The 12,848-nt window shown below is 47.1% G+C and overlaps 1 pseudogene; it reads left to right on the top strand.

The window, feature by feature from the left end:
- Positions 1 to 5,905: 5,905 nt before the first annotated feature.
- LOC119271808 overlaps positions 5,906 to 12,848 on the top strand; it is a 16,749-nt pseudogene continuing 9,806 nt past the window's right edge.

Here is a 12,848-nt window from a genome sequence, read left to right as displayed (position 1 = left end):
GCTAGCATTCACACTTCATAAATTATTTCTTTTATCATTTACCTACTCGAGGACGAGCAGGAATTAAGCTTGGGGATGCTGATACGTCTTCAACGTATAATTTATGAAGTATTCATGCCATGTTTACAATAGTTTTATATGATTTTGCTATGATTTGATTAGAATTAACCCGGACTGACGATGTCTTCAGCAGAACTACCGTGGTGTTGTTTTTGTGCAGAAATAAAAGTTCTCGGAATGCAATGAAAATCAACGGAGAATTTTTCTGGAAAATATAAAAATACTGGAACAAAAATCTACCGAAGGGGAGTCCCGTGGGCACCACGAGGGTGGGGGGCGCGCCCCTGTGCCTCGTGGACTTCCTGTGGGGCCCCCTGACTTGTTCTCGACGCCAACCTCTCCTATAAATGCCCAAAACTCCAGAAAATAACCTAGATCGGAAGTTCCGCTGCCGCAAGCCTCTGTAGCCACGAGAAATCAATCTAGGCCCTCTCTGGCACCCTGCCGGAGGGGGCCAACATCACCGGAGGCTATGGAGGAGGATCCCGGAGGGGCCATCATCACCATGAAGGTCAAGGACCAGAGGGAGAACCTCTCCCCATCCAGGGGAAGGCCATGGAGGAGGAAGCACAAGGGGGAGAACCTCTCCTCCACTCTCTCGGTGGCGCCGGATTGCCATCGGGAGGGGAATCATCGGCGCGGTGATCGTCTTCCTCAACATCACCATCATTATCACCATCCTCATCTCTTTTACGCGGTCCACTCTCCCGCACCCCGCTGTAATCCCTACTTGAACATGGTGCTTTATGCCACATATTATGATCCAATGATGTGTTTCCATCCTATGATGTTTTGAGTAGATTTCCTTTGTCTATGGGTTGATTGATGATCTAGATTCATACGAGTTGTATGTTTTATTTTGGTGCTGTCCTATTGTGCCCCCCGTGTCGCGCAAGCGTGAGGGATTCCCGCTGTCGGGTGTTGCAATACGTTCATGATTCGCTTGTAGTGGGTTGCTTGAGTGACCGAAGCATAAACCCGAGTAAGGGGGTTGTTGCGTATGGGATAAAGGGGATTTGATGCTTTAATGCTATGGTTAGGTTTTACCTTAATGATCTTTAGTAGTTGCGGATGCTTGCTACAGTTCCAATCATAAGTGCATATGATCCAAGAAGAGAAAGTATGTTAGCTTATGCTTCTCCCTCATATGAAATTGCAATGACGACTATCGGTCTTGTTAACAATTGCCTAGGACAATTCCACACACCTACTCATCATTATCCCACACTCGCTATTTATAATATTTAGTAATGTATTCTAAATTTATGATAACAACACCTACTTAGATATTTTAGCTCTCCGATATCATGCAAAGTTATCCTCTTCATACCCACAACGTAGTTTTATTTTTCGTTTCTAGTTGAAAGCAAACGTTCGGTGTACGTAGAGTGGTATCAGTGGCAGATAGGGCTTGAGAGAATATTGATCTTGCCTTTAGCTCCTTGTGGGTTCGCCACTCCATACTTATCACTTTCACCTTTGGGAATTGCTACGATGATTCCCTACACTTGGGAATTATCATGTCCCAGCTCACAAGACCTTGCTTGCTCCAAAAAGCTGGTAAGACCTGTCATGCTCACCTCTCGGATAGAGTGACCAGCCCCGTTGGATTGAATTAACAACTATTACCTCCGCCTGAGTTCATTACCTCTCTCTCTCTCTCTCTCTCTCTCTCTCTCTCTCTCTCTCTCATATTTTAGATCAAATTTTGACCATCTATATGACTAACAAAATATAGTATATGCGACAAAGAGTATATAGTTGGATGCTCGAAAGAGATTACTCTCGGTATAATGTTTGTGACATATAGTTTACATTTTTAGTTAAAACTATAGTTAAACTTTAGACCAAAATATGATAGATCCTAATAAACCCAATGGAGATAGTACACCCCATTGCAAGCAGTTGGCTGGCATGATCCAGCCTCGTTCTCAGAGTAAATAATCATATCGTTTGCTTGCGAGCTATGCTAGTTAAATTGGATGGTGCATCCATTGGATCGATTGTCTCAGTAGAGACAAGTCCGGACAAACGAGCTAATGTAGCTTGAGATACCACTTGCCCGTCCGATATTATATGTCGATGACTAGTTGACGGAGAAGTCTCATATTGTTATGGCATTATTGCTTCCATGGTTTTGCATTGAGATGGAGATGGCACACCCACAGCAAACTTTCTGTAATTAACAATGACTAAAAGCTAGTACTACTTAACTAGCCAGTAGCCAAGAGCAAGGCAACCTAGCAAATGCAAATTGTGGTGTTGAGAAACAAAGGAGTGAGTGATGTCGACGGCATCCTTGCTGCTGCCTGCATTGTTTCTGGCAGGAATAGCGGTCGCCGTGGAGAGCGAGAGACTCACCCTGAGGCCAGAATGCCAGGCGAGCTGCGGCGGCATCAAGGTCCCCTACCCTTTCGGCATAATAGTGCTCGTTTCTTCTCTCGGACAGAGTGACTTAGCCCTGTTGGATCGAATTAACAACTACAACCTATTTGCATGTAGTTGGTCGGTCATGATCCAACCTCGTTCACAGAGGAAATAATCATATCGTTTTCTTGCAAGCCACGCTAGTTAAATTTGGGTGGTGCATTCATTGGATCGATTGTCTCAGTGGAGACAAGACAGGACAAATGAGCTAGCGTAGATCGACAAACACATTTTGTATGGCTCAAGCCAGTTCAATATTCGATGCCGAGGACTTGAGGAGTTCATGGGAAGTCTATCCACTTCCTTTTCCTATATGCTACAATAGGCAATATAAAATTTCACAGAAAACAAATTGTGGTTGGCGAAGTATGTCTCATATTGTTGTGGCATTATTGCTTCCATGGTTTTGCATTGAGAGATGGAGATGGCACAGCCACAGGAAACTTTTTGTAATTAACAATGACTAAAACGCTACTCCTACTTAAGTAGCCAGTAGCCAAGGAAGGCAACCTAGCAATTCAAATTGGTGTTGAGAAACAAAGGAGTGATATCGACGGCATCCTAGTTGCTTCTTGCATTGTTTCTTGCAGCAATCGCGGTCGCCATGGAGAGCCTCACCCCGAGGCCACCGGCGGAGCTATGGAAAGGCTCAAAGGGCCATGGCCCACCCTGGGTTGGAGCAAAAAGGAGTTTTACATGGAGTTTATCCAACAATAATGCAATTGTTTTTATTTTGATATCACTGTTTGCACTATCTGGACCACCCAATAATTTTTGGGCAGCTTTGCCACTGCCCGAGGCCACAATGTCGGGCGAGCTGCAGCGTCATCAACATCCTCTACCCTTTCGCCATCAGCATAGACTGCGTCTGCCCGGGCTTTGAGATCACCTGCATGAACAAGACACCAGTTCTGAGAGGTACCACCCTGGTGATCCAGGTGCCCGAGTTGTCCGTTATGCCGTGCCCAGAAGCCCGGGTGATGCTACCCGTGGCACACGGCGGTTCTACAACACCACTACTAACAGCGTAACAGAAGACTTCAATGCCATATTGAAAATCAACCTAGCCGGATGTATCTTTATGGATGAACACCTTTTTTGTTCACTTTGCTTAATTAGAATACTTCCTCCATTTTTATATACAAGGCCACAAATATAAATTATAGGTATCAATGTAGAATTTAATGTCTGATTTGCAAGTCAGTTTTTCTTTTCATTTGCTCAGATCATTAATACGCCGAATGCATGCAAGGAAACTGAGTGAGGAAGTAGTGGACTATCATTATGACTGCATGCATGCAAGTATTAAAATGATTGTTAGTACGAGAACATGTCATTAATTTTTCCTTGATTACTGTTGGTGGCTTTGTATAGATGCAAAATGTATATTCCATAGTGGCCTTGTATAAGTGAACGAAGGAGTATGATTTCTTGAAACAACAAAAACAATATGTAATCTTTACCTACTTTAGTAACTTATGAAGCATGAATTAGATTTTGGAGTATGTAAGTAAAATGAAAATTGGCGGCAAGCTGTCTACTTGGGTAAATGTTTGTCTGTCCACCAATAATTATGTCAAGAGTATAATGTTGGTTAGAGACTCTTCCACCATATTGTTAGCCGTTGAAGGTAAAATTTACATGTACACAGGGGTAGTATATGTAAAGATGCTGGAACATCAGGCTCAGGTTGAGAGCTAGGAGTAGATTGATGTGGAATCACAACTTGAAGGAGACAAGGTAGTGGATCTGAATCGTCACAACCTTTGGGAGGAGTTCCCTTGGTTTCAAGCCCTTCCTGCAAACTTCCTCTGTTGGTTTTCTCTTCTTGAAAGGAGGCCAATCAGATTTTCGTCACTTGTGTTGGTGGCTGCTAGATTGAAGGTAAGACATCCCCATTCTCTTACCTGCAAAGATCAAAATGACCCTAGGTGCGTAGTGGGCTTCACCACATGTTTGGTCTGCCTATAAAATTCTCCATTAAGTTCCCTCAAAGCCTACATGAGATCCCAACAGGCTCCTAGGCCATGTTTAGTGTTTCCATTCACTAACTATTACTTTGGATCAATGTCGAATATTGCTCAGGGGAGATCACCATGAGCTAGAGCAGCTATGCTTTCCACTGTCACCAGGTCCCTCTCGCCTTCGACCCACCATCCTGGTGAGCTGCAGTGTGCTTATGCTGTCGCAGCAGCTAGGGCACTCCTAGCTAACAAAGTTGGATGCATGTAGCTAGGATTGCTAATGTTTTTTGAAACAAGGTAGGATTGCAAATGTAGCGTGTATCTGTATGGATGGATACGTTATTTGTTCACTTTGCTAATTAAATTATGATTTCTTGCACCTACAGAAGCAATTGGTAATATATACACGCTTTAGTAACTTAAGAAGCATGAATTAGATTTCGGAGTCTGTTATCAATAACAGATGAAATTGGTGGGAAGTTGTCTACTTGGGTAAATGTTTGTTTGTCCACCAATACTTCTGAAAGCATAATGTTGGCAAGGGACTCTCCCAGCATATTGTTAGCCGATGAAGGTATATTTTACCTATACACAGGCGTACTGTGCAAGCTGCTGGAAAATCAAGCCAAGGCAGATAGGTAGAGTGGTGTCACAGCTCACAAGACCTTGCTTGCTCCTAAAAGCTGGTACTATTACCTCCGCCTGAGTTTATTACCCTCTCTCTCTCTCTCTCTCTCTCTCTCTCTCTCTCACACACACACACACACACACACACACACACACACACACACACACATATTTTGGATCAAATTTTTACCATCTATATGACTAACAAAATATAGTATATGCGACAAAGAGTATATTGTTGGATACTCGAAAGAGATTACTCTCGGTATAATGTTTGTGACATATAATTTACATTTTTTAGTTAAGACTGTAGTTAAACTTTAGACCAAAATATGATAGAGCCGAATAAACCCAGTTGGCTGGCATGATCCAGCCTCGTTCTCAGAGTAAATAATCATATCGTTTACTTGCGAGCTATGCTAGTTAAATTGGACGGTGCATCCATTGGATCGATAGTCTGAGAACTCAGTAGTGACAAGACCGGACAAATGAGCTAACGTAGATTTGAGATACCAATTGCCCGTTCAATATTCTATGCCGATGACTAGTTGATGGAGAAGTGTCATATTGTTGTGGCATTATTGCTTCCATGGTTTTGCATTGAGATGGAGATGGCACAGCCAGAACAAACTTTTTGCAGTTAACAATGACTAAAAGCTAGTACTACTTAACTAGCCAGTAGCCAAGCAAGGCAACGTAGCAAATGCAAAGTGGTGTTGAGAAACAAAGGAGTGAGTGATGTCAATGGCATCCTTGCTGCTGCCTACACTGTTTCTGGCAGCAATAGCGGTCGCCGTGGAGAGCGAGAGCCTCACCCTGAGGCCAGGATGTCAGGCGAGCTGCGGGCCTGCGGCGGCATCAAGGTCCCCTACCCTTTCGGCATCGGCACAGACTGCTTCCGCCCGGGCTTTGAGATCGCCTGCGTCAACAAGACGCCGGTTCTGACGGGCGCCACTCAGGTGATCCAGGTGCTGGAGGTCTCAGTGATGCCGCGCCCGGAAGCCCGGGTGATGCTTCCCGTGGCGTGGCGTTGCTACAACACCACCGACGGCGGGGTAACCCAAGAGTTCGACGGCAGATTGAACTTCAACCCGGCCGGCATGTACCCCATCTCCAGCACCTCGAACGAACCTTTGTCCTCGGCTGCAACACCATCATCTTCACCAACAGCAGGCGGCCTGGCCGCTATGCCCACAGCTACTACGCGGGATGTGTCACCTTCTGCAATGACTCCAGGAGCGCGCGTGACGGCGCGTGCGCGGGCATCGGCTGCTGTCGTGTCGACAACTGGATGAGGTTCTACTCCTTCACACACGTCGACATGGAGTTCAGCCCCTGCGACTTTGCCTTCATCGTGGAGAAGGGCTACTACAGCTTCAAGGAGGCTGACCTCCATAGCCCCGGCGCCAGCCACAGAAAGATGCCGATGCGGCTGGACTGGGCCATCCGCGGCAGCAACGTCAACTCCACCGACTCCCTGACCTGCTCCCAGGCGGCCAACAGGCCAGGATACACCTGCGTCAGTGACCACAGCTGCGAGTGCGTCGACTCCACCAATGGCCCCGGATACTTCTGCAACTGCACCCAAGGCTATGAGGGCAACCCGTATCTCCATAAGGGATGCACAAGTAAGCCTTTGTTTCTCCTCACGGAAGCTCTGCATATTTCTGATCTTGGACGTGACAATTAGTTTTCTCTACGTACTTTATTTGCTGTCGAACCGAATGGAAATATCCAAGCCATCTATACGTATTATTCACTACCAGAATCGCCCCCTATGCCGACGGCCAGGACCGTCGGCATAGGCCTGAGTCCCGTCGGGATAGGCCTATGCCGACGGCCCCCGTCGGCATAGGGCCGTCGGCAACATATGCGTCGGCACAGCCAGGGAGGCCATCGGCATAGAAAAGCCGTCGGCATATATGATACGCCGACGGGGGCCGTACATCTATGCCGATGGCCCTGGTCATCGGCAACTATCACGCCTAACGGCGGCCGCCGTCAAGTCTGCCCAACGAACGGTCGCCACGTGGCACCACTATGCCGACAGCCTAGCCGTCGGCTTAGTCAAAAACTATGCCGACGGCTCGACCATCGGCATAGGTGTGCCACGTGGCGACCAGCCGCTGCTCTAGGACCAGGGCTATGCCGACGGCCTGGCCGTCGGCATAATGTGAAACTAAGCCGACGGCCAGGCCGTCGGCATAGTCCTTCATACAGAGCTCCCAGTAGCTGACATGTGGGCGCCTATGCCGACGGCCTAGCCGTCGGCACAGTTTTTAAACTAAGCCGACGGCTAGGCCGTCGGCATAGGCGCCTACGTGTCAGCTACTGGGAGCTCACGCTAGCCCTATGCCGACGGCCTAGCCGTCGGCATAGTTTGCTTTTGCTTTTTTTTTCTTTTTTCTGTTTGTTATCAGATCAATTCAATTCAAATAGCAGCACATATCAGCAGATATATATGATGAGATAGACATATAAAACACAACGGGATATCATCCGGCACCATCACAACAATATATGCATAAGCATCATCACACACAAGTCTCTAAATGAACATCATCACAACCAACATAAGCATGTAGAGAAGCACACAAGTCATCTGAATGATCATCACCACACACAAGTCATCTCAAGCATCATCACCACACAAGGATCATCGAGCACCGCGGAGGTCGTCACCGCCAAGACGGCCAAAACCCAGGTCGTCACTGCTAGCGGCAGCGCTACCGCCAAGACCGCCTCCGCCTCCGCCTCCGTGGATCGGAGTGGTCGGGCTCCGTGTCTCCGGAGTGCTGCGAAGACCGCCGCCAACGGTAGATCCACATGTTCCCTGGATGTTGAAAAGACATATGCACGGGATATATGACTGTGTTGAAAGGCATGACATGCTTTGGGTGAATAGATTGGGGATGAACTAACCGGCGAGGGGCCAGCGTTCTGTGCCACAAACTCCTCAAAGCTCATCAGCACTGGTTGTGCTGGAGGGCATTGTGCTGGAGGGAACTGAGGACACCTGCCGGCCGCCATATCCTGAAAAGCCTGCTACATCTGGCTATCCCTCTGCACTTGGTGTTCATAAAGCCTCTGATGCCACGCCATGATCTCTTGGCGTGTGTACTCCATGTAAGCCTACGGTATGACATGATGGAACTCATAAAACTACTAAATGCGGAAAATGAAGTGAGCAATGAAGATAAGAGGGAAAATACTTACAGATTGTTGCTCCTGAAAGAGGGACTGTGTACTGGTCACTGGCTGGCTCGTGCGCTGGCTCAGGCTCGGGTCGATCCGACGAAGCTGTGTGTAGGAGATACTAGGAGTGATCACAGCATCGAGAATCGCCTCCCGACCGTGCTCCTTGGGCCCCATGCTCACCACCGCCCTGTCGTCCAGAGGCGCCGCAATAGGGTCAGGTGTGTCAGGATGCAACTCCAGATACGCTTCGGAGTAGGCCTGCTTCCTCCCCGCGGTCTTCTTGCCGTAGTACTGAGGCTCGCCAGGCTTGGAGTCCTTCCGCGTATGGGCGATCTCCCACGCCTGCATGTCTGAGAGCGGTCGCTTCAGTTTCTCCTCCTGCACCACCAAACAGAGATTAGTCATACATAAGAAAGTGATGGGATTAACCTCGTATATATTTTGTACCCTTCCGTAGTAGTCTACTGAATTTTGACCGGGGGTGTACACTCCAGTATTTATAGTTTTGGGATCGGGGCGGCTGTTTTGGTGCTCCTCTGTATGGAAGCGATACCCATTCACATCATACTTTTTACATGTCATGACGGCAGGGTCAAAACCCATGGAAACCCATCTCAATTCATCATCCATAGATATGTTCAGATCTTTTCCCTACAAGTATAATGGAAATTGTTGCGTGCATTAGTTCGGTTAACTAATAAATGTTGAAGTAGGTATTTAATAGGGGAGTGCGGAAAATTACTTTGTCCATGAACCAAGCAACAAATTTTTTACGTCCAGGGTTTCCATGACTGAGAAGAGTAAGTGCCTCCGCCTCAGTAGGAGGATTCACTCCCGTCCATTCCTCTTGAACGAAATCACTAAAAAAAGATAAGCGGTGTTAGAACGGGACTAAGTGAACATGAAACATGATGATGTGGAAGACATAAAGGAATGGTGTAGTGGTATTACCTCATCCACACTTCCTCAACTTCCTTGATGTTGTGCAAGATATAGAACATGAGGTCCTCCCACTCTTGTCGTGGCATGTTATAAGATTTCGAGGCCCCAGCCCTCCCACCTTGCGCGTTGAATAGATCGAGTCTGGGTTGATACTTGGGCTCTTCTATATTGTATCGAGGCACCTTGTTATGCAGATGGGGAACGTGGTCTGGATAGTATGATGTCCTGAGGTCTGACACCTCCTCTAGGATAACTGCCTCGGCTATGGAAGCTTCAATCTTAGCTTTTTTTCCACATTTCTGTCGGAGATGCTTGTTCTGCCTCTCAGGGCCGTACTGCCAGCGATTTTGCACAGGGCCCCCAACAATACCTCGTTCGCGAGGTGCAGAATGAGATGTGTCATCGGAGTAAAGAAGCCTGGCGGAAAGATCTTCTCTAGCTTGACTATCAACTCCGGTGCCTTCTTATGCAATTTTTCAATCACCTCTTTACTTACTTCTTTAGCACAGAGCATGCGGAAGAAATGGCTAAGCTCGGCAAGCACTCGCCAGACATGCTCGGGGACATAGCCTCGAACCATCACCGGCATTATCCACTCAATCCATACATGGTAGTCATGACTCTTCAGGCCGGTCACTTTGCCCGTTGAAAGATTGACTCCCTTACTTATATTCGATGCATAACCATCGGTGAACTTCAAAATTTGTTTCAGCCAGATAAGTACTTCTTTTTTTTCTGGCGGTTTAAGGACAAAGTCAGCATCTGGCTTGAACCAGTTTTTTCGACCACCTGTGGGAGGCTTCATGTTCAGGCGTGGTCTATCACAAATTCTCTGTTGATCGGCTCTAGCTTTTACGTTATCCTTCGTCTTATCAGGAATGTTGAGGATCGTGTGGAAACGGGACTCTGCCATATTCTTTTCGGTGTGCATCACATCAATATTGTAAGGAAGTTTGAGGTCCTTGAAATAGGGAAGCTGCGAGAAGGGGGTAATGTGCATCCAGTTGTGCGTCTCACCATATCCCTTGAAGCCTTTGGCTTTGGCTTTGCCTTTGCCTTTGACTTTAGGCTTGAGAGCTTTTAGCTGAGCAAGAACATCTGCCCCCGAAAATGTTGGAATCTCGGTTACTTCATGAACCCGGCCTTTTGTGAAGTTCTTCTTGTCTTCCCTGTCTGGATGGTCTGGAGGGAGGAACTGTCGATGCAGGTCAAAGGCTACATGCTTGCCACCCTTACTCAGCCAAATCATTCGCAGAGCCTGCATGCACACTGGGCATGGCATCTTACCACTTGTACACCATCCGCAGAATAGAGCATAGCCGGGAAAGTCATGCATGCAGTAGTGCAACCAAACTTTCATCAAAAATTTCTCTGTAGATCCCGGTCGTATGTCAACCTCGGAAAGTACCAAGAATGGTGCAAAGCATCCACAAGCGGCTGCATAAACACACCCAATTGCTTCCCCGGGTAGTCAGGCCCTGGAATGATGAGCGACAAGAACATGGTCTTCCGTTGCATTAGGGCACCGGGAGGAAGATTGAGCGGAATTACAAACACAGGCCAGCAGCTGTATGGATTGGACGACATACCATATGGATTCAACCCATCACCTGATATGGCTATTCTGACATTCCCAGCCTCGGCTGCTTCCTCGGGGTATTCTTCATCGAATGACTTCCATGCTTCCCCTCCCGATGGATGTATGATTTTTTTTGGATTGTACCTTATACCTTCCTTGTGCCACTTCATCATTTTGGCAGACTCCTTCGTGATGAAAAGGCGCTGCAGTCTTTTTATAAAATCAAGATACCGAAGAACCTTAACGGGGATGGTTAGCTGCTTTTTCTCACCATCCTCACCGACCACCTCAATGTACCGAGACGAACCGCACTTCCTATAGTACTTGTCATCCGCATACTCGTGCCTAAACAAAAGGCAATTCTTCGGGCAAACATCTATTTTCTCATAATCCATAGAGAGTGCCTTCATGATTTTCTTTATATCATACATGCTTTTCGGCAGTTCATGACCCTCAGGGAGGCTGTTAGCCCATACTCCCAGGAATGCTTCGAAGCATTTCTGGCTACAGCCGTACTCAGCCTTGACTGCAATCAGTTGCGAGATGGCATCCAACTGAGATATTTTCGCACCCGCATAAAGAGGTTTCTTCGACGAGGCCAAGACCTCCAAGAAGGCCTTTGCGGTTGCCTCCGGCTCCTCCGGTTCATCCTCTGAAGGTGTCGCATTTGCCGTTTCTGCAACAATGACATCATCTAGCATGTCCCTGACCCCGTCGTCCTCATATCCATCGATGTGTTGTCGCATCACCTCCTCTCTACCACAGTCCTGCTCGGCTATGTTTATCGGCGGCATGTCAAAGTTTGGCATATATCCGTGTGTGCGAAGGTGCTCACTCATGTCCGTCTGATTTCTACGGTGACATCTGGCACATCTCGCACAGGGGCATGGTGGGATAATTCTCATTGGACGATGGAATATCTCCTTCAAATACACATCGGTTTTCGCGATCCACACTGATGTTACTCGACTCCGAGGATGTGTAGATTGAGTAAGTTCTCCATTCTACCCCGTTCCGAGACAAAATTTCGGCAGCACCTCCTCGCTGTTCTCCAAATACACGTCTCGGCAAAATGCCGAGAGAATGTGCATCCAGAGAACAACACGGAGGCGCCGCCGAAATCTTGTCTCGGAACGGGGTAGAGCATGAACAACGTACCCAATCTACACATCCTCGGGCTGTCCGTGGAAAGCGCTGGACAATCCGAAAGAGCTGCGGTGATAAATATGCAATTGAATGCATATTTATCGATGCAACCCTTTCGGACGGGAGACCTAGGTTACTCGACTTGATGTGAAAATTTAATCTAGTTAAAAGAGGCTAGGAGGTGAAGGTGGATTCGTAGCTCACCCTCCGCTGTAGAGGAAGTAGTCGAGCAGCGGCAGGATCACGGACCAAACCCAGACGACGAAGGCTCCAGGGAGATGAAATACCACAAAGCCTGTAAATTTTACCGAGTCAAAAAATTTGACGGAACCACATCACATAAAGCATTGACACTTCAAACTATGAAAAAAATCATATTGCTAATGACATCTAGTCAAGGTTTTAGATCATCATGATACTTCAAATCCTAATTTTCATCAAGTGTCAAATTTTGTTCTTCAATTTATTTTAGCAAGATCACCATGATAAAATAACTACTCATCAGATACCAATTTTGTCAACATCACAAAATGAAACTATAGCTATTTGACAACATCTCAAATATACCAATTTTGTTCTTCAAATTTGACAACATTTGACAACATGCATCTATCACATACATTTGACAACATTTGACAACATTTTTTAGCAAGATCATCATGATAAAATAACTAACAAATATACATCAATCCATACTTCATCCATACAACATGCATCTATCACATAACAAACAGTAAAAAATGGAAAAAAATGGAAAAAAAAGCTCACCGGGCCAGCCGGGACGGCGAGGCAGGGCGGCCGGGGCAGCGGCGAGCAGGGGGCGGCGGTGGAGGGCCGAGGCAGGGGCGGCCGGGGCAGCGGGCGAGCAGGGGCGGCGGTGGAGGGCTGAGGCAGGGGCGGCCAGG

The sequence above is a fragment of the Triticum dicoccoides genome, chromosome 3A (assembly GCF_002162155.2).
Source record: "Triticum dicoccoides isolate Atlit2015 ecotype Zavitan chromosome 3A, WEW_v2.0, whole genome shotgun sequence".
Lineage (NCBI taxonomy): Eukaryota > Viridiplantae > Streptophyta > Magnoliopsida > Poales > Poaceae > Triticum > Triticum dicoccoides.
This window is presented reverse-complemented; position numbering and strand designations above follow the sequence as displayed.